Source organism: Triticum dicoccoides, chromosome 4B (assembly GCF_002162155.2).
Source record: "Triticum dicoccoides isolate Atlit2015 ecotype Zavitan chromosome 4B, WEW_v2.0, whole genome shotgun sequence".
Classification (NCBI taxonomy): Eukaryota; Viridiplantae; Streptophyta; class Magnoliopsida; order Poales; family Poaceae; genus Triticum; species Triticum dicoccoides.
Window position 1 is genome coordinate 11,379,037 of NC_041387.1, and position 21,428 is coordinate 11,400,464.

At 44.1% G+C, this 21,428-nt stretch overlaps 1 long non-coding RNA gene across 1 annotated transcript; it reads right to left on the bottom strand.

The window, feature by feature from the left end:
* Nucleotides 1-4,112: 4,112 nt before the first annotated feature.
* Nucleotides 4,113-4,866, bottom strand: LOC119293187. The gene is made up of 3 exons (XR_005142976.1): nt 4,798-4,866; nt 4,238-4,307; nt 4,113-4,149 (listed from the first exon to the last, which is right to left on the bottom strand). It is a non-coding gene; the product is annotated as an uncharacterized LOC119293187 (long non-coding RNA).
* Nucleotides 4,867-21,428: the final 16,562 nt, after the last annotated feature.

Genomic DNA, 21,428 nt, shown 5'->3' on the forward strand with positions numbered 1-21,428 from the left:
ACGTGACCAGCGGAACAGGCAGAAATCACATATCTGACCTCAGGCAGAAATCATATCACAAACTGACCTGGTCACGAAAAAATTTCACTCTGCTGACCCTTTGGTGTGGCGCCCGACAGCCGGGCGCCTACTGTGCAGCGCCCTTTCCTTAGGCGTCGCACATCCTGCCAGCATGGCAGCCCTGGTCCAGTTGCGATCCCACACGCATCTGTGCAGCGCCTAAGAGCTAGGCGCCACACACCTGTAATGTGCAGCGCCTAGCTCTTGGGCGCTGCACAGTCTGTGTTCCACTTGGGCTGGCCCCACCCTCTCTCCCCTCCCACCCCCACCCCACACACCCCCACCCGATCCAAACCCTTAGACTTGCGACCCTCCTCTCTTCCCCTCTCCCCCCTCTCAAATCCTTCTCAAATCTTGCAAATCCGGAGTATTTGACCGTGGATTTCGAAGCCAACCCCTCCCTTAAGGTAATCTCCTCCGATCCCCTCGTTTTCATCCATAGGAATTGTCACATTTGCTCAAATCTTACTAGTTTGGGGAAACCCTAGATTTTGATAGGATTTGGAAATTTGTGTTGAATGATGTTATATTTCTTTGCTAATTTGGGTTGTTTAGGCTTCCATAGTATGCTAGGGTTAGGGTTATGTGTGTTTGATGTTGGTGTTAGGGTTATGTTGGTGTTAGGGTTGTGGTTATTGTTATGTGGGGGTTAGGGTTATTAATTCATATATATGTTAGGGCATATGTGTGCAAATATTTTTCTTAAGTATTTACTTGATATATGTGTGTTTTTGATTATTGTAGGGATTGGGAGAACATGTGTTTATGTTCATCATGTGGATAAAGAGGCCTTTTTGAAAGGCAATGTTGAGACGAATCCGAATGAGCTTGACATGGTGTTTGAGAGTAGTCCTAGCTATGCGGAGCTTTTGAAACAAGTGAGGAAAGATTTGAATTGGATGGACCCAAGTGACGTTGTTGAGTTCGAGGGAAGGCATAATGTTGGTTTAGGAATGCACATCCGTTGGAAGACAAGGCGTGTGAACTCCGAGCAACGTTGGGTTGCATACAAGGAGACGGTTGCCGAATCTCTAGACAAGGCTCTTGAGTTATTTGCCTCCAAGAAGGTTGAGTCTACTTTGAATTTAGACTTGAACCGAAACCCCTCCCCGTTGGTTGCTAGCACTCCCCCACCCATGAACCAAGATCAAATGAGTGAACCTCAATTCACGCAAGAAGATTGGCCAACATTGAGCCCGACTCCAAACAACCAAAATGAAGGTTTTGAAGAGGAGAATGATGAGTACGAGGAGGATGACAACGAAGTTGACCTCCATGACAACAATGTGGGTGATCTCGACCAATATCATGTGCAAGAGATAATGGACGAATCTATCCCTTTTTCCCGTGCATATGCATCGGACTCGGATGACGATGGTCCTGATGAAGAAGTTGATGAGGAGGGGTTCACACCGAAGGAGGCCGAAGCATTTAAGAAAGTATTCGGGCGGGATCACAAGACACCATTGTTTAAGGATCTTAGTCTCGCGGATGAAGCCGTTGTGGATGGTGGAAAATGCATATCTCTTGGAGCTAGGCCAAGTTCTCACCGTGATTTGGAAGACGGCAAGAACGGGATATATCCCGGTTGTGAGTTTCAATCCTTCTTGGAATTGAAGATGTGGCTCGACAACTACTCGGTTACACATTATCGTCCACATAAAGTGGCCAACTCGGACGTGAATGTGCGTTACACGGTCAAATGTGAAGTGCCAACATGTCCATGGATTGTGCGTGCAAGGCCATGGAAAGGAGGTCCCACTTGGCGCATAGTGAGTTGTCTACCAACTCACATGTGCCGGCACAAGAATGCGGATGGCAAGCTTGTGTACCAACAACACAGACAACTCATGTCCAGTTCATTGCTTACAGGCTGTCCAACCAAATATCCACACTTCCAACAATAAGCATCAAGAGTGTCATTGACCTTGTGAAAGCCATCTTTCATTACAAGGTGAAGTACGACAAGGCATGGAAGGCGAAGCAAGCCGCATTCAAGATGTTGTATGGCAATTGGGAGGAAGCATACAACCGACTCCCTAGGTTGTTGTTAGCTATGGCCGCCACAAATCCAGGCATGGTTCACGTGGTTGAGCCTCATGGGCACCAAACATTGATTCATAACGGGAGGACCGTCCGAGTATTTAGCCGTGCATTTTGGGCCTTTGAGCAATGCGTGAGGGCTTTTGAGCATTGTCGGCCCGTCATCGCCATTGATGGCACGTTCTTGACCGGACAATACAAGGGCACTTTATTGGTTGCAATAGCAAGTGATGCCAATAACCGGGTGTTGCCTTTGGCTTTCGCTTTGGTTGAGGTGGAGAACAATGATAACTGGGAGTGGTTCTTGCGTCAACTGAGAACAAGGGTATTACCTGCTGAAAGGAAAATTTATGTCATATCGGACCGCCATCCTGGAATTCTAAATGCGGTGGTGGTTGACATTCCCGGACATACAAAGTTGCATCATCGATGGTGCATGAGGCACTTTTGTGCAAACTTCTATAGGGCATGTGGTATCAAGGAGTTGGTCGATGATCTTCAGAATTGTTGTCTCGCTTTCACCAACAAGTGGTTTTCCACATTGTTCAATGCATTGCTCAGACACAAGAAACTTGACCCCGGCGGTCAGGAGTTTCTGAATAAGAACATTGCCGAAAGGAATATGTGGGCACGTGCTTTCGATGAAGATGGCCGGAGGTACGGTCAAATGACAAGCAATATGGCAGAATGCTTCAATAAGGTGCTCAAGGGTGTACGTGCATACCCGTGACGGCAATAGTTCAATACACATTTGACAAGTTGAATGAATACTTTTTAAAGCACTCAATGGAGACTGATAAGCAGATTGCTGGTGAGAACAAGGATAAGCACAAGTACAATTTCCCACCAAAGGTTGAAGAATGGTTGGAATTTCAATCACGAAAGGCAGACTCCGAAGAAGCTGTACTATATGACGACAACGAGTGGAAGTATGAGGTGAAAGAGCCCGGAGGAACCACAAACGATGGCCGCCAACACGGAGGCCGGGCTTTCAAGGTCTCCCTAACACGGTGTGATTGCAGCTGCATGAGGCCGTCTTTGCTTCATCTCCCATGCTCGCACTTGTTAAATGCATCCCGGGTTAGGAATGTGGACGTCAATCACCCTCTTACCGTGAGATTGACATCGTTCGTCATCTCAGAAACGATGTCCCACTTGTAAGCCCACGTGGGGCGCCGTAATTCGTCATGTTCATCTGCATACCAAGGATCAAACCTGACGCTCTTCGGGCGTCCAACAGGCAGACGCTCCCAGCTCCATACAGAAAGTAGAAGCAGATTACCACCAATGCCTGCACTAGGTGTGATCTTGCAACACGCATCATCCAGCTACATATGAAAGAAAGACAATGTTGACTTGGCAGCAAGCTTGCATTGCTAATGAATAAATGAGTTGATCACAAAACAGACCAACTACCTGTCGGTACAAGTAGGCAAGAGTCGCTGAACCCCAGCTCCATTTGCTATCGAAGACGGTCAACGCCTTCAGCCACATCCATGGAGCGTTCTTGCCAGTGGAGTCAGGAAACAAAGTTCTCGACACAATGTACCACATATACACACGAGCATGTGTCTGGATCACATCATCAGTTGCATCCGGAGGGCACGTCGCAAAGTTATTTTGAATCCACGTGAAAGCAGCTCCGGCTGCCTTCCTTTCCCTCTTCTTCTTCTCTTCTTCCTCCTCTACATCATCCTCAGCCTTGGTAGGAGCCATACCGATAAGAGCAATCATCTGCTCGCGCCACCCATCAGAATCGGTGCTCATACATAGAGGCCTCCCATCGATAGCAAGACCGGTGATCAACGAGACATCCTCGAGCGTCACGGTCATCTCCCCGGTCCGAAGATGGAAACTGTGGGTCTCTGGCCTCCACCGATCAACAAGAGCGGACACCAGTGGAGCGTTCAGATTCGGCGTGGACCGGCTGACCAACAGAATTCACGGGAGTAGTCCTGCCTGCTTGATGTACGGTGTGTACCGCTCATCGTAAGGCATGGCAGGACCAGAGACCCCATGATACCGAATCTTCAGAGGTTCAAGCTTCTGCAAAAAACAAGTAATGACAAATCTTAGGGCATGTAAATTTCAACTAAAGGCAAATTTGCAAAATATTTAGATTACTCATTATTACCTTATCCTTCTCGCGCATCATGTAGGCCCGGTGTTGCACGTCGTAGACATCGTCCAGAAGCTAAACCATCCTTACATTTTCAAACAATAAACATATAAAAGTTCATCTTCATCTCAAATATCGGTATACACTAAACATATAACATGTGTTCAACTACAAGAATCTCAACATCTCCTTCTCACACAATGAATATGTCATATGTGTTCAAATAAACTAAACATCTAATATTTCAAATAAACTGAACATCTAATATTTGAAATAAACTGAACATCTAATATATATCTAAACAAACTTCTCATATATGTCTACAAAAATCAACATCTCATAGTTATCTATAAAAATAGGCATCTCATATATATCTAAAAAAACTAAACAATCTAGGGTTTCAACAACAAGAATCATATATTGTGAACTAATAAATAACACTACGGTACTACCAATATGAATACACATACTAAATCGAGCAAACCAAACAAATCAAGGGTTCCATCAAATCATGGACAAATCTCTAGAATGGCAACAAATTTACGGAGCAAAAGAAAGAGAAGGGAAGAGTTTACCTAGTAGGATGGATTGGGGATCGAATCCACGGATCAAATCTTCAGATCTGAGAGAGATGTGGGGGGATTAGATGGGGGCGCCGCCGCCGCCGCCGCTGCTCTCTGTCCAGAGAGCGGAGAGACGAAGAACTGCCTGGTCGAGCTGGGGCGGCCGCGCTTAAGTCACTGTGCAGCGCCCAAGGGCTAGGCGCTGCACGTCAAAGTGTGGCGCCTAGCTCTTAGGCGCTGCACAGGTGCGTGTGGGGCCGCAACTGGACCAGGGCTGCCACGCTGGCAGGATGTGCGACGCCTAAGGGAGAGGCGCTGCACAGTAGGGTGCGGCGCCCAGCTGTCGGGCGCCACACCGAAGGGTCAGCAGAGTGAATTTTTTTTCGTGAACAGGTCAGTTTGTGATTTGATTTCTGCCTCAGGTCAAATCTGTGATTTCTACTGGCGGAACAACCACTCCTGCTACCACCACTGTTGCCGGGTGTACGTCCGTGGCTCCTCGGCCACTGGTCGTGGGTTCGGCGTCCACCCGCTGTACCGGCCGTCACCTCCGCTGTTTCCGGCCGTCCGGTGAAAATGTATAATCAGCTGACCCATACGTCGTAGCCGCATGATCTTTTCTACTGTTTATCGAGATATGCACCATGTTTATGTTGTTAAGCAAACCACTGAGCAGTAATCCTGAGAGGACCTTTCACACCTTACCTCGAACGAGGTCTCCAAAGTCGCAAGAAAACTATTACTCTGCCTTTTTGCATCTGTACTTGAGCCACGAACAGGCACCTAACAAAATAGTTTCATGGCAATAGTTATTTTTCTACACAACCAATTCAATCCTTTTATGTAACATTTGTAATGAGCCACGTTGAGTATTTTTCTGTAATATATGAACCATGTTTCAATGATTGTCCCGACATATAATTCATATGAGAAACATTTTATTTGAACACACACATCTTAAAAGTTATGAAAATATTGACGTGCATTGTTTCATACTCCCTCCGTCCCAAAATTCTTGTTTTAAATTTGTCTAGATACGGATGTATCTAACACTAAAATGTAACTAGATACATCCATATTTAGACAAATCTAAGACAAGAATTTTGGGACGGAGGGAGTATATGGTAGAACATGTTTCAACCAACTAAAAAAACATGTTTCAAGTTTTCTTTTTCATATAATATATGAACTTACATGTAATTGATATGGTGATCGGTGCGCTGAGATGGTGCACGACGCTTCAATGTCATATGCAAGCGGCATGACATCATGGTGGTAGATTCAACCTTTCAAAATTGTGTGGAACATTAAAAGGGGTAAAAAGTGTAACCCAAGTGCTTCAATTGGGTAAATTTTAAGAAATACCTGCTAAATTGGGTAGAGGTGTCACAAAAATCATCATAGGTGTGGTAAAATGTGTTTTTTTTTTCTGGATGTATGATGTCAACCTAGGGATCGATGATGAATAAACCATATAGTATTCTTCAGCGGCACATTATCATTTTGAAATGGGACAAGTATATTTTTCGTCCCTGAGCTCTTTCGAAAGTATGAAAATGGCCCATCAACTTCAGAACCAGTAAATCTTAGTCTCTCAACTTTCAAAACTAGATAAGTTTAGTCCCTTGTGTCACTTAGGGCGGCTCCATGCCGACTTGGACTGGTTTTTAACTCGCGACAGAAAAGTTGGGCCCAACATATCTCCCATCAACTTCAAAACCAGTAAATCTTAGTCTCTCAACTTTCAAAACCAGATAAGTTTAGTCCCCTCATGTCACGTAGGGCGGCTTCATGCCAACTTGGATTGTTTTTTAACTCGCGACGGAAAAGTTGGGCCCAACATATCTAAACATTTTTTTCAGTTTGATTCCTACCCTTTATCTCTCCCACTTGGATGTTCCGGTGGTAGGTGTTCCTTGGCCGACGTGGACTGAAAAGGAGCATCTTCAACCTCTAAACCAGGACACATCTTTCTCGAAGCCTCCATGCTCCGGCTTCCGGTGGTCGCTGGCCACCCGGTGCATCGACGCCGTGCAAATCCCCACCGTGCACCATGTGCTCCAGTTGCCGAGCCTACGGCATGTCGCACGTCCACATCGACAACATCAACAACCTAGGGATCGATGGTGAATAAATCATATAGCCTCTTTTTCAGCGAAGCATCGTCATTTTGAAATATAAGCAGATGCAATCAGTTAATACATGGGACTCATAGTTTGTGTTTGGTCAAAGGGTGTATCTAGCTTTCATCTAAATGAGAAATAATCATGCCTCGTCTAAATGAGAAGTAATCATTACCTTTTTGCATCTGTACTTGAGCCACGAGCTAGCACCTAACAAAATAGTTTCATGGCAATAGTTAGTTTTCTATACAACCAATTCAATCCTTTGATGATACATTTTATATCACCCACGTGAGTATTTCTCTGTAATACATGAACCATGTTTCAACGATTGTCCCGACATATAATTCATATGAGAAACATTTTTTATTTGAACACACAAATCTTGAAAGTTATGAAAATATTGGCATGCATTGTTTCATATATGGTAGAACATGTTTCAACTGACTAAAAGGACATGTTTCAAGATTTTTCTTCGTAGAATATAAACTTACATGTAATTGATATGGTGATGAGGGCGCTGAGGTGGTGCACGACGTTACACTGTCATATGCAAGTGGCATGACATCATGGTGGTAGATCCAACCTTTCAAAATTGGGGGGAAACATTAAAAGGGGTAAAAAAGTGTAACCCAAGTGCTTCAATTGGGTAAATTTTAAGAAATACCTGCTAAATTGGGTAGAGGTGTCATAAAAATCAACATAAGTGTGGTAAAATGTGTTTTTTTTTCTAGATGTATGATGTTAACCTAGGGATCGATGATGAATAAAGCATATACTTCAGTGACATGTATGATCGACTTGTAGTTTGTGTTTGGTCAAAGGGTGTATCTAGCTTTCATCTAAGTGAGAAATAATCATGCCTCATCTAACTCCTACATCGTTGAACTTTACGCGGAGTTTCGTGGGGATTTTTTTTCTTTTATATTCTAATAGTGTATGCGTTAGATGAGACTTGTTAATTATCATTTGGACGAGAATTAGAAAACTCATTGGTCAAATATTTCTGCTTGGTGCGTGATGGCTAGCTTAGCCTTATACTAACAAAGTCTGAACCTTATTGTGTCGTCTTATATGTGTCCATCATGTGGCCATGTTTCTCCACTAACAAAGTCCGAAAGCTCAAAGTGCCGCCCGTTTCGCACCAGTGGCGTGTGGTCTTCCAACTTAATCTCCTCCTTTTGCACAAAGGTGTACGTGTAAATAATCAATCAACGACCCTAAAAAAAAAATCAATCAACGACGGCCGTCTATGCTCATGCATGCTGTCACATTGTCATTGGAAGGTTCGGTCAGAGATATGCGCACCTGATTATCAAGTGCGTCGCTCAAAAGCTGAGTGGCGTCCAGTCAAAGTGCAAGAATGTTGCAACTATACCAACTAGGAGTGAAAAAAAAGAAAAGGAAAACGTTCCAAGTATGATTTCTGGTTTTGAAAACTTTGCAAAGGATGTTTGTTCAAGGAACCAGACGGTCGCAACGGCTAGTGCTTTTCATTAAATATCGATAGTAGTGATACACATATTCATAATGTTGAAGCCAAAAGATGCAGAGTTGATAATGATAGTGCAACTTATTTGTGACACTGCCGTTTGGGTCATATTGGTGTAAAGCGCATGAAGAAACTCCATATTGATGGACTTCTGGAATCACTTGATTATGAATCACTTGGTACTTGCGAACCATGCCTCACGGGCAAGATGACTAAAACGCCGTTCTCCGAAACTATGGAGCAAGCAACTGATTTGTTGGAAATCATACATACTGATGTGTGTGTTCTAATCAATATTGAGGCTCGCGGCGGGTATCGTTATTTTCTCACCTTCACAGATGATTTGAGCAGATATGGGTATATCTACTTAATGAAACACAAGTCTGAAACATTTGAAAAGTTCAAAGAATTTCAGAGTGAAGTGGAAAATCATCGTAATAAGAAAATAAAGTTTCTACGATCTGATCGTGGAGGAGAATATTTGAGTTACGAGTTTGGTTCACATTTGAAACAATGCGGAATAGTTTCGCAACTCACGCCACCCGGAACACCACAACATAATGGTGTGTCCGAACGTCGTAATCGTACTTTACTAGATATGGTGCGATCTATGATGTCTCTTACTGATTTACCGCTATCATTTTGGGGTTATGCTTTAGAGACGACCGCATTCACGTTAGATATGGCACCATCAAAATTTGTTGAGACGACGCCTTATGTGTTGGGGAACGTAGCAGAAATTCAAAATTTTCCTACGTGTCACCAAGATCTATCTATAGAGAAACCAGCAACGAGGGGAAGGAGAGTGCATCTACATACCCTTGTAGATCGCTAAGCGGAAGCGTTCAAGAGAACGGGGTTGAAGGAGTCGTACTCGTCGTGATCCAAATCACCGGAGATCCTAATGCCGAACGGACGGCACCTCCGCGTTCAACACACGTACAGTCCGGTGACGTCTCCCATGCCTTGATCCAACAAGGTGAGAGGGAGAGGTTGAGGAAGACTCCATCCAGCAGCAGCACAACGGCGTGGTGGTGATGGAGGAGCATGGTAGTCCAGCAGGGCTTTGCCAAGCACCGCGGGAGAGGAGGAGTAAGAGAGGTAGGGCTGCGCCAAGAGGGAGAGGTTCTCGCGTGTTGGGCAGCCCCCAGACCTCAAGTATTTATAGGGGGAAGGGAGGGGGCTGCGCCCCCTCTAGGGTTCCCTCCGCAGGGGTGGCGGCAGCCCCCAGATCCCATCTGGGTGGCGGCCAGAAGGGGAGAGGGGTAGGCGCACCTAGGGTGGGCCTTAGGGCCCATCTGCCCTAGGGTTTGCCCCCCTTCCCCACTTCCCTGCGCCTTGGGCCCTGTGGGGGGGGGGGGCGCACCAGCCCACCTGGGGCTGGTCCCGTCCCACACTTGGCCCATGCAGCCCTTCGGGGTTGGTGGCCCCACTTGGTGGACCCCCGGGACCCTCCCGGTGGTCCCGGTACGTTACCGAAAAAACATGAAACTTTTCGGGTGACCAAAACAGGACTTCCCATATATAAATCTTTACCTCCGGACCATTCCGGAACTCCTCGTGACGTCCGGGGTCTCATCCGGGACTCCGAACAACATTCGGTAACCACATACAAACTTCCATTATAACCCTAGCGTCATCGAACCTTAAGTGTGTAGACCCTACGGGTTCGGGAACCATGCAGACATGACCGAGACGTTCTCCGGTCAATAACCAACAGCGGGATCTAGATACCCATGTTGGCTCCCACATGTTCCACGATGATCTCATCGGATGAACCACGATGTCAAGGACTCAATCGATCCCGTATACAATTCCCTTTGTCTAGCGGTATTATGCTTGCCCGAGATTCGATCGTCGGTATACCGATACCTTGTTCAATCTCGTTACCGACAAGTCTCTTTACTCGTTTCGTAACACATCATCCCGTGATCAACCCCTTGATCATATTGTGCACATTATGATGATGTCCTACCGAGTGGGCCCAGAGATACCTCTCTGTTTACACGGAGTGACAAATCCCAGTCTCGATTCGTGCCAACCCAACAGACACTTTCGGAGATACCTGTAGTGCACCTTTATAGCCACCCAGTTACGTTGTGACGTTTGGTACACCCAAAGCATTCCTACGGTATCCGGGAGTTGCACAATCTCATGGTCTAAGGAAATGATACTTGACATTAGAAAAGCTTTAGCATACGAACTACACGATCTTTGTGCTAGGCTTAGGATTGGGTCTTGTCCATCACATCATTCTCCTAATGATGTGATCCCGTTATCAATGACATCCAATGTCCATGGTCAGGAAACCGTAACCATCCATTGATCAACGAGCTAGTCAACTAGAGGCTTACTAGGGACATGGTGTTGTCTATGTATCCACACATGTATATGAGTTTCCTATCAATACAATTATAGCATGGATAATAAACGATTATCATGAACAAGGAAATATAATAATAACTAATTTATTATTGCCTCTAGGGCTTATTTCCAACAGTCTCCCACTTGCACTAGAGTCAATAATCTAGTTCACATCGCCATGTGATTAACACTCATATGTCACATCGCCATGTGACCAACATCCAAAGAGTTTACTAGTGTCTAAACTAGTTCACATCACCATGTGATTAAGTCTCAATGTGTTCTGGGGTTTGATCATGTTTTGCTTGTGAGAGTGGTTTTAGTCAACGATTCTGCAACATTCAGATCCGTATGTACTTCGCAATTCTCTATGTCATATTGTAAATGCTGCTTCCACGCTCCACTTGAAGCTATTCTAAATGGTTGCTTCACTATACGTATCCGGTTTGCTACTCAGAGTCATTCGGATAGGTGTTAAAGCTTGCATCGACGTAACCCTTTACGCCGAACTCTTTATCACCTCCATAATTGAGAAACATATCCTTATTCCTCTAAGGATAATCTTGATCGCTATCTGGTGATCCACTCCTTGACACCTTTGTACCCTCTTGCCAGACATGTGGCAAGGCACACTTCCGATGCGGTACACAGCATGGCATACTATAGAGCCTACGTCTGAAGCATAGGGGACGACCTTCGTCCTTTCTCTCTATTCTGCCGTGGTCGAGCTTTTAAGTCTTAACTTCGTACCTTACATCTCAGGCAAGAACTCCTTCTTTGGCTGATCCATCTTGAACACCTTCAAGATCATGTCAAGGTACATGCTCATTTGAAAGTACCATTAAGCGGTTTTGATCTATCCTCATAGATCTTGATGCTCAATGTTCAAGTACCTTAATCTAGGTTTTCCATTGAAAAACACTTTTCAAATAACCCTATATGCTTTCCAGAAATTCTACATCATTTCTGATCAACAATATGTCAACAACATATACTCATCAGAAATTCTATAGCGCTCCCACTCACTTCTTTGGAAATACAAGTTTCTCACAAACTTTGTATAAACCCAAAATATTTGATCATCTCATCAGAGCGTACATTCTAACTCCGAGATGCTTACTCCAGTCCTAAGAAGGATTGCTGGAGCTTTGCATACTTATTAGCGTCTTTCAGGATTGACAAAACCTTCTGGTACCTTTCCTCAAGTATAACGTCGAGGAAACAATGTTTTGACATCCTATCTGCAAGATTTCATAAATCATGCAGTAATTGCTAATATAATCCCAACAGATTCTTAGCATCGCTACGAGTGAGAAAGTCTCATCGTAGTCAACTCCTTGAACTTGTCGGAAAACATCTTAACGACAAGTCGAGCTTTCTTAATGGTGATACTTACCATCATTGTCTGTCTTCTTCTAAAATCCATCTGTACCCAATAGCCTTACGACCATCAAGTAGTTCTTCCAAAGTCATGGATCCTTTCTCGGATTTTTATGGCCTCGAGCCATTCGTCGGAATCCGGGCCCACCATCGCTTCTCCATAGCTCGTAGGTTCACTGTTGTCTAGCAACATGACCTCTAAGACAGGATTGCGTACCACTCTGAAGTAGTACGCATCCTTGTCACCCTACGAGGTACGGTAGTGACTTGATCCGAAAATTCATGATCACTATCATAAGCTTCTACTTCAATTGGTGTAGGCGTCACGGGAACAACTTCCTGTGCCCTGCTACACACTAGTTGAAGTGATGGTTCAATAACCTCATCAAGTCTCCACCATCCTCCCACTCAATTCTCGAGACAAACCTTTCCTCGAGAAAGGACCCGATTCAAGAAACAATCCCTATTGCTTTCGGATCTGAATTAGGAGGTATACCCAACTGTTTTGGGTGTCCTATGAAGATGCATTTTATCTGCTTTGGGTTCGAGCTTATCAACCTGAAACCTTTTCACATAAGCGTCGCAATCCCAAACTTTTAAGAAACAACAACTTAGGTTTCTCCAAACCATAGTTCGGTGTTGTCTCAACGGAATTACGTGGTGCCCTATTAAAGTGAGTGCGGTTGTCTCTAATGCCTAACCCATGAACGATAGTGGTAATTCGATAAGAGATATCATGGTACGCACCATATCCAATAGGGTGCAACTATGATGTTCGGACACACCATCACACTATGGTGTTCCAGGCGGTATTAATTGTGATATAATTTCCACAATGTCTTAATTGTGTGCCAAAGCTCGTAACTCAGATACTCATTTCGTCTCTATGATCATATCATAGACATTTTATCCTCTTGTCACAATGACCTTCAACTTCACTCTGAAATTACATGAACCCTTCAATAATTCAGACTTGTGTTTCATCAAGTAAATATACAGTATCTACTTAAATCATCTGTGAAGTAAAACATAATGATATTCACTGCATGCCTCAGCACTCATTGGACTGCACACATCAAAGTGTGTTACTTCCAACAAGTTGCTATCTTGTTCCATCTTACTGAAACCGAGGCTTTTCAGTCATCTTGCCTATGTGGTATGATTTGCATATCTCAAGTGATTCAAAATCAAGTGAGTCCAAACGATCCATCTGCATAGAGTTTCTTCATGCGTATACACCAATAGACATGGTTTGCATGTCTCAAACTTTTCAAAAACGAGTGAGTCCAAAGATCCATCAACATGGAGCTTCATCATGCGTTTTACACCAATATGACTTACATGGCAGTGCCACAAGTAAGTGGTACTATCATTACTATCTTATATCCTTTTTGGTATGAAAATGTGTATCACTACGATCGAGATTCAATAAACCATTCCTTTTAGGTGCTAGACCATTGAAGGTATTATTCAAATAAACAGAGTAACCATTATTCTCCTTAAATGAATAACCGTATTGCTACAGACATAATCCAATCATGTCTATGCTCAACGCAAACACCAATAACAATTATTTAGGTTTAACACCAATCTCGATGGTAGAGGGAGCGTGCGATGCTTGATCACATCAACCTTGGAAACACTTCCAACACGTATCGTCAGCTCACCTTTAGCTAGTCTCCATTTATTCCGTAGCTTTTATTTTGAGTTACTAACACTTAGCAACCGAACCGGTATCTAATACCCTGGTGCTACTAGGAGTACTAGTAAAGTACACATTAACATAATGTATATCCAATATACTTCTATCGACCTTGCCAGCCTTCTTATCTACCAAGTATCTAGGGTAATTCTGCTCTAGTGGCTGTTCCCCTTATTACAGAAGCACTTAGTCTCGGGTTTGGGTTCAACCTTGGGTTTCTTCATTGGAGCAGCAACTGATTTGCCGTTTCATGAAGTGTCCCTTCTTGCCCTTGCCCTTCTTGAAACTAGTGGTTTCACCAACCATCAACAATTGATGCTCCTTCTTGATTTCTACTTTCGTGGTGTCAAACATCACGAATACCTCAAGGATCATCATATCTATCCCTGATATGTTATAGTTCATCACGAAGCTCTAGTAGCTTGGTGGTAATGACTTTGGAGAAACATCACTATCTCATCTGGAAGATCAACTCCCACTTGATTCAAGTGATTGTTGTACTCAGACAATCTGAGCACAAGCTCAACAATTGAGCTTTTCTCCCTTAGTTTGCAGGCTAAGAAAATCGTCGGAGGTCTTATACCTCTTGACGTGGGCACGAGCCTGAAATCCCAATTTCAGCCCTCGAAACATCTCATATGTTCCGCAACGTTTCGAAAAACGTCTTTGGTGCCTCAACTCTAAACCGTTTAACTGAACTGTCACGTAGTTATCAAAACGTGTATGTCCGATGTTCGCAACATCCACAGACGATGTTTGGGGTTCAGCACACTGAGCGGTGCATTAAGGACATAAGCTTTCTTTTATCTGCATAATCGCTACTGTCAACTTTCAACTATATTTTCTCTAGGAACATATCTAAACAGTGGAACTAAAGCGCGAGCATACGACATAATTTGCAAAGTTCTTTTGACTATGTTCAGGATAATTAAGTTCATCTCATGAACTCCCACTCAGATAGACATCCCTCTAGTCATCTAAGTGATTACATGATCCGAGTCAACTAGGCCGTGTCCGATCATCACGTGAGACGGACTAGTCATCATCGGTGAACATCTTCGTGTTGATCGTATCTACCATACGACTCATGCTCGACCTTTCGATCTCTTGTGTTCCGAGGCCATGTCTGTACATGCTAGGCTCGTCAAGTTAACCTAAGTGTTTCGCGTGTGTAAATCTGGCTTACACCCGTTGTATGTGAACGTAAGAATCTATCACACCCGATCATCACGTGGTGCTTCGAAACGACGAACTTTCGCAATGGTGCATAGTTAGGGGGAACACTTTCTTGAAATTTTAATGAGGGATCATCTTATTTACTACCGTCGTCCTAAGCAAATAAGATGCATAAACATGATAAACATCACATGCAATCAAATAGTGACATGATATGGCCAATATCATATTGCTCCTTTTGATCTCCATCTTCGAGGCTCCATGATCATCATCGTCACCGGCATGACACCATGATCTCCATCATCGTGTCTCCATGAAGTTGTCTTGCCAACTTATTACTTCTACTACTATGGCTACCGGTTAGCAATAAAGTAAAGTAATTACATGGCGGTGTTCAATGACACGCAGGTCATACAATAAATAAAGACAACTCCTATGGCTCCTGCTGGTTGTCATACTCATCGACATGCAAGTCGTGATTCCTATTACAAGAACATGATCAATCTCATACATCACATATCATTCATCACATTCTTCTTGGCCATATCACATCACATAGCATACCCTGCAAAAACAAGTTAGACGTTCTCTAATTGTTGTTTGCATGTTTTACGTGGCTGCTATGGGTTTCTAGCAAGAACGTTTCTTACCTATGAAAAAACCACAACGTGATATGTCAATTGCTATTTACCCTTCATAAGGACCCTTTTCATCGAATCCGATCCGACTAAAGTGGGAGAGACTGGCACCCGCTAGCCACCTTATGCAACAAGTGCATGTCAGTCGGTGGAACCTGTCTCACGTAAGTGTACGTGTAAGGTCGGTCCGGGCCGCTTCATCCCACAATGCCACCGAATCAAGATTGGACTAGTAACGGTAAGCATATTGAACAAGATCAACGCCCACAACTACTTTGTGTTCTACTCGTGCAAAGAATCTACACAATAGACCTAGCTCATGATGCCACTGTTGGGGAACGTAGCAGAAATTCAAAATTTTCCTATGTGCCACCAAGATCTATCTATGGAGAAACCAGCAACGAGGGGAAGGAGAGTGCATCTACATACCCTTGTAGATCGCTAAGCGGAAGCGTTCAAGAGAACGGGGTTGGAGGAGTCATACTCGTCGTGATCCAAATCACCAGAGATCCTAGTGCCGAACGGACGGCACCTTCGCGTTCAACACACGTACAGCCCGGTGACGTCTCCCATGCCTTGATCCAGCAAGGTGAGAGGGAGAGGTTGAGGAAGGCTCCATCCAGCAGCAGCACAATGGCGTGGTGGTGATGGAGGAGCGTGGTAGTCCAGCAGGGCTTCGCCAAGCACCGCGGGAGAGGAGGATTAAGAGAGGTAGGGCTGCGCCAAGAGGGAGAGGTTCTCGCGTGTTGGGCAGCCCCCAGACCTCAAGTATTTATAGGGGGAGGGGAGGGGGCTGCACCCCCTCTAGGGTTCCCTCCCCAGGGGTGGAGGCAGCCCCCAGATCCCATCTGGGTGGCGGCCAGAAGGGGAGAGGGGGGAGGCGCACCTAGGGTGGGCCTTAGGGCCCATCTGCCCTAGGGTTTGCCCCCCTTCCCCACTTCCCTGCGCCTTGGGCCCTGTGGGGGCGCGCACCAGCCCACCTGGGGCTGGTACCCTCCCACACTTGCCCCATGCAGCCCTTCGGGGCAGGTGGCCCCACTTGGTGGACCCCCGGGACCCTCCCGGTGGTCCCGGTACATTACCCAAAAAACCCGAAACTTTTCCGGTGACCAAAACAAGACTTCCCATATATAAATCTTTACCTCCGGACCATTCCGGAACTCCTCGTGACGTCCAAGATCTCATCCGGGACTCCGTACAACATTCGGTAACCACATACAAACTTCCATTATAACCCTAGCGTCATCGAACCTTAAGTGTGTAGACCCTACGGGTTCGGGAACCATGCAGACATGACCGAGACGTTCTCCGGTCAATAACCAACAGTTGGATCTGGATACCCATGTTGGCTCCCACATGTTCCACGATGATATCATCAGATGAACCACGATGTCAAGGACTCAATCGATCCCGTATACAATTTCCTTTGTCTAGCGGTATTGTGCTTGCCCGAGATTCGATCGTCGGTATACCGATACCTTGTTCAATCTCATTACCGGCAAGTCTCTTTACTCGTTCCGTAACACATCATCCCGTGATCAACCCCTTGATCACATTGTGCACATTATGATGATGTCCTACCGAGTGGGCCCAGAGATACCTCTCCGTTTACACGGAGTGACAAATCCCAGTCTCGATTCGTGCCAACCCAACAGACACTTTCGGAGATACCTGTAGTGCACCTTTATAGCCACCCAGTTACGTTGTGACGTTTGGTACACCCAAAGCATTCCTACGGTATCCGTGAGTTGCACAATCTCATGGTCTAAGGAAATGATACTTGACATTAGAAAAGCTTTAGCATACGAACTACACGATCTTTGTGCTAGGCTTAGGATTGGGTCTTGTCCATCACATCATTCTCCTAATGATGTGATACCGTTATCAATGACATCCGATGTCCATGGTCAGGAAACCGTAACCATCCATTGATCAACGAGCTAGTCAACTAGAGGCTTACTAGGGACATGGTGTTGTCTATGTATCCACACATGTATCTGAGTTTCCTATCAATACAATTATAGCATGGATAATAAACGATTATCATGAACAAGGAAATATAATAATAACTAATTTATTATTGCCTCTAGGGCATATTTCCAACATTATGAACTGTGGTTTGGCAAGAAACCAAAGTTGTCGTTTCTTAAAGTTTGGGGCTGCGATGCTTATTTGAAGAAACTTCAACCAGATAAGCTCGAACCCAAATCGGAGAAATGTGTCTTCATAGGATACCCAAAAGAGACTATTGGGTACACCTTCTATCACAGATCTGAAGGCAAGACTTTTGTTGCTAAATTCGGATCCTTTCTAGAGAAGGAGTTTCTCTCAAAAGAAGTGAGTGGGAGGAAAGTAGAACTTGATGATGTAACTGTACCTGCTCCCTTATTGTAAAGTAGTTCATCACAGAAACCGGTTCCTGTGACAACTACACCAATCAATGAGGAAGCTAATGATATTGATCATGAAACTTCAGATCAAGTTACTACAGAACCTCGTAGGTCAACCAGAGTAAGATCCGTTCCAGAGTGGTACGGTAATCCTATTCTGGAAGGCATGCTACTTGACCATGGCAAACCTACGAACTATGAGGAAGCGATGATGAGCCCAGATTCCGCAAAATGGCTTGAGGCCATGAAATCTGAGATGGGATCCATGTATGAGAACAAAGTATGGACTTTGGTTGACTTGCCCGATGATCGGCAAGCCATCAAGAATAAATGGATCTTCAAGAAGAAGACTGACGCTGATGGTAATGTTACTGTCTACAAAGCTCGACTTGTTGCGAAAGGTTTTCGACAAGTTCAAGGAGTTGACTACGGTGAGTCTTTCTCACCAGTAGCGATGCTTAAGTCTGTCCGAATCATGTTAGCAATTGTTGCATTTTATGATTATGAAATATGGCAAATGGATGTCAAAATTGCATTCCTGAATGGATTTCTGAAAGAAGAGTTGTATATGATGCAACCAGAAGGTTTTGTCGATCGAAAAGGTGCTAACAAAGTGTGCAACCTCCAGCGATCCATTTATGGACTGGTGCAAGCCTCTCAGAGTTGGAATAAACGCTTTGTTAGTGTGATCAAAGCATATGGTTTTATACAGACTTTTGGAGAAGCCTATATTTACAAGAAAGTGAGTGGGAGCTCTGTAGCATTTCTGATATTATATGTAGACGACATATTGTTAATTGGAAATGATATAGAATTTCTGGATAGCATAAAAGGATACTTGAATAAAAGTTTTTCAATGAAAGACCTCAGTGAAGCTGCTTACATATTAGGCATCAAGATCTATAGAGATAGATCAAGACGCTTAATTGGACTTTCACAAAGCACATACCTTGACAAAGTTTTGAAAAAGTTCGAAATGGATCAAGCAAAGAAAGGGTTCTTGCCTGTATTACAAGGTGTGAAGTTGAGTCAGACTCAATGCCCGACCATAGCAGAAGATAGAGAGAAAATGAAAGATGTTCCCTATGCATCAGCCATAGGATCTATCATGTATGCAATGCTGTGTACCAGACCTGATGTATGCTTAGCAATAAGTTTGGCAGGGAGGTACCAAAGTAATCCAGGAGTGGATCACTGGACAGCGGTCAAGAATATCCTGAAATACCTGAAAAGGACTAAGGATATGTTTCTCGTTTATGGAGGTGACAAAGAGCTAGTCGTAAATGGTTACGTCGATGCAAACTTTGACACTGATCTGGACGATTCTAAATCGCAAACCGAATACATGTTTATATTGAATGGTGGAGCTGTCAGTTGGTGCAGTTCTAAACAAAGCGTCGTGGCGGGATCTACATGCGAAGCGGAGTACATAGCTGCTTCGGAAGCAACAAATGAAGGAGTCTGGATGAAGGAGTTCATTTCCGATCTAGGTGTCATACCTAGTGCATCGAGACCAATGAAAATCTTCTGTGACAATACTGGTGCAATTGCCTTGGCAAAGGAATCCAGATTTCACAAGAGGACCAAGCACATCAAGAGACGCTTCAATTCCATCTGGGACCAAGTCCAGGTGGGAGACATAGAGATTTGCAAGATACATACGGATCTGAATGTTGCAGACCCGTTGACTAAGCCTCTTCCACGAGCAAAACATGATTAGCACCAAGGCTCCATGGGTGTTAGAATCATTACTGTGTAATCTAGATTATTGACTCTAGTGCAAGTGGGAGACTGAAGGAAATATGCCCTAGAGGCAATAATAAAGTTATTATTTATTTTCTTATATCATGATAAATGTTTATTATTCATGCTAGAATTGTATTAACCGGAAACATGATACATGTGTGAATACATAGACAAACATAATGTCACTAGTATGCCTCTACTTGACTAGCTCATTAATCAAAGATGGTTATGTTTCCTAACCATAGACATGAGTTGTCATTTGATTAACGGGATCACATCATTAGTAGAATGATGTGATTGACTTGACCCATTCCATTAGCTTAGCACTTGATCATTTAGTATGTTGCTATTGCTTTCTTCATGACTTATACATGTTCCTACAACTATGAGATTATGCAACTCCCGTTTACCAGAGGAACACTTTGTGTGCTACCAAATGTCACAACGTAACTGGGTGATTATAAAGGAGCTCTACAGGTGTCTCCAAAGGTACATGTTGAGTTGGCGTATTTCGAGATTAGGTTTTGTCACTCCGATTGTCGGAGAGGTATCTCTGGACCCTCTCGGTAATGCACATCACTATAAGCCTTGCAAGCAATGTAGCTAATGAGTTAGTTACGAAATGATGCATTACATAATGAGTAAAGAGACTTGCCGGTAACGAGATTGAGCTAGGTATTGGATACCGACGATCGAATCTCGGGCAAGTAACATACCGATGACAAAGGGAACACCGTATGTTGTTATGCGGTTTGACCGATAAAGATCTTCGTAGAATATGTAGGAGCCAATAGAGCATCCAGGTTCCGCTATTGGTTATTGACCGGAAACGTGTCTCGGTCATGTCTACATAGTTCTCGAACCCGTAGGGTCCGCACGCTTAAAGTTTCAATGACGATTATATTATGAGTTTATGAGTTCTGATGTACTGGAGGTTGTTCAGAGTCCCGGATGTGATCAAGGACATGAAGAGGAGTCTCGAAATGGTCGAGACATGAAGATTGATATATTTGAAGCCTATATTTGGATGTCGGAAGTGTTCCGGGTGAAATCGGGATTTTACCGGAGTACCGAGGGGTTACCGGAACCCCCCAGGGGCTTAATGGGCCATAGTGGGCCTTAGTGGAGAAGAGGAGAGGAGGCCAGGGCAGGGCCGCATGCCCCTCCTGTTGGAAATATGCCCTAGAGGCAATAATAAATTAGTTATTATTATTATATTTCCTTGTTCATGATAATCGTTTATTATCCATGCTATAATTGTATTGAAAGGAAACTCAGATACATGTGTGGATACATAGACAACACCATGTCCCTAGTAAGCCTCTAGTTAACTAGCTCGTTGATCAATAGATGGTTACCGTTTCCTGACCATGGACATTGGATGTCGTTGATAACGGGATCACATCATTAGGAGAATGATGTGATGGACAAGACCCAATTCTAAGCCTAGCACAAAGATCGTAGTTCATATGCTAAAGCTTTTCTAATGTCAAGTATCATTTCCTTAGACCATGAGATTGTGCAACTCCCGGATACCGTAGGAATGCTTTGGGTGTACCAAACATCACAACGTAACTGGGTGGCTATAAAGGTGCACTACAGGTATCTCCGAAAGTGTCTGTTGGGTTGGCA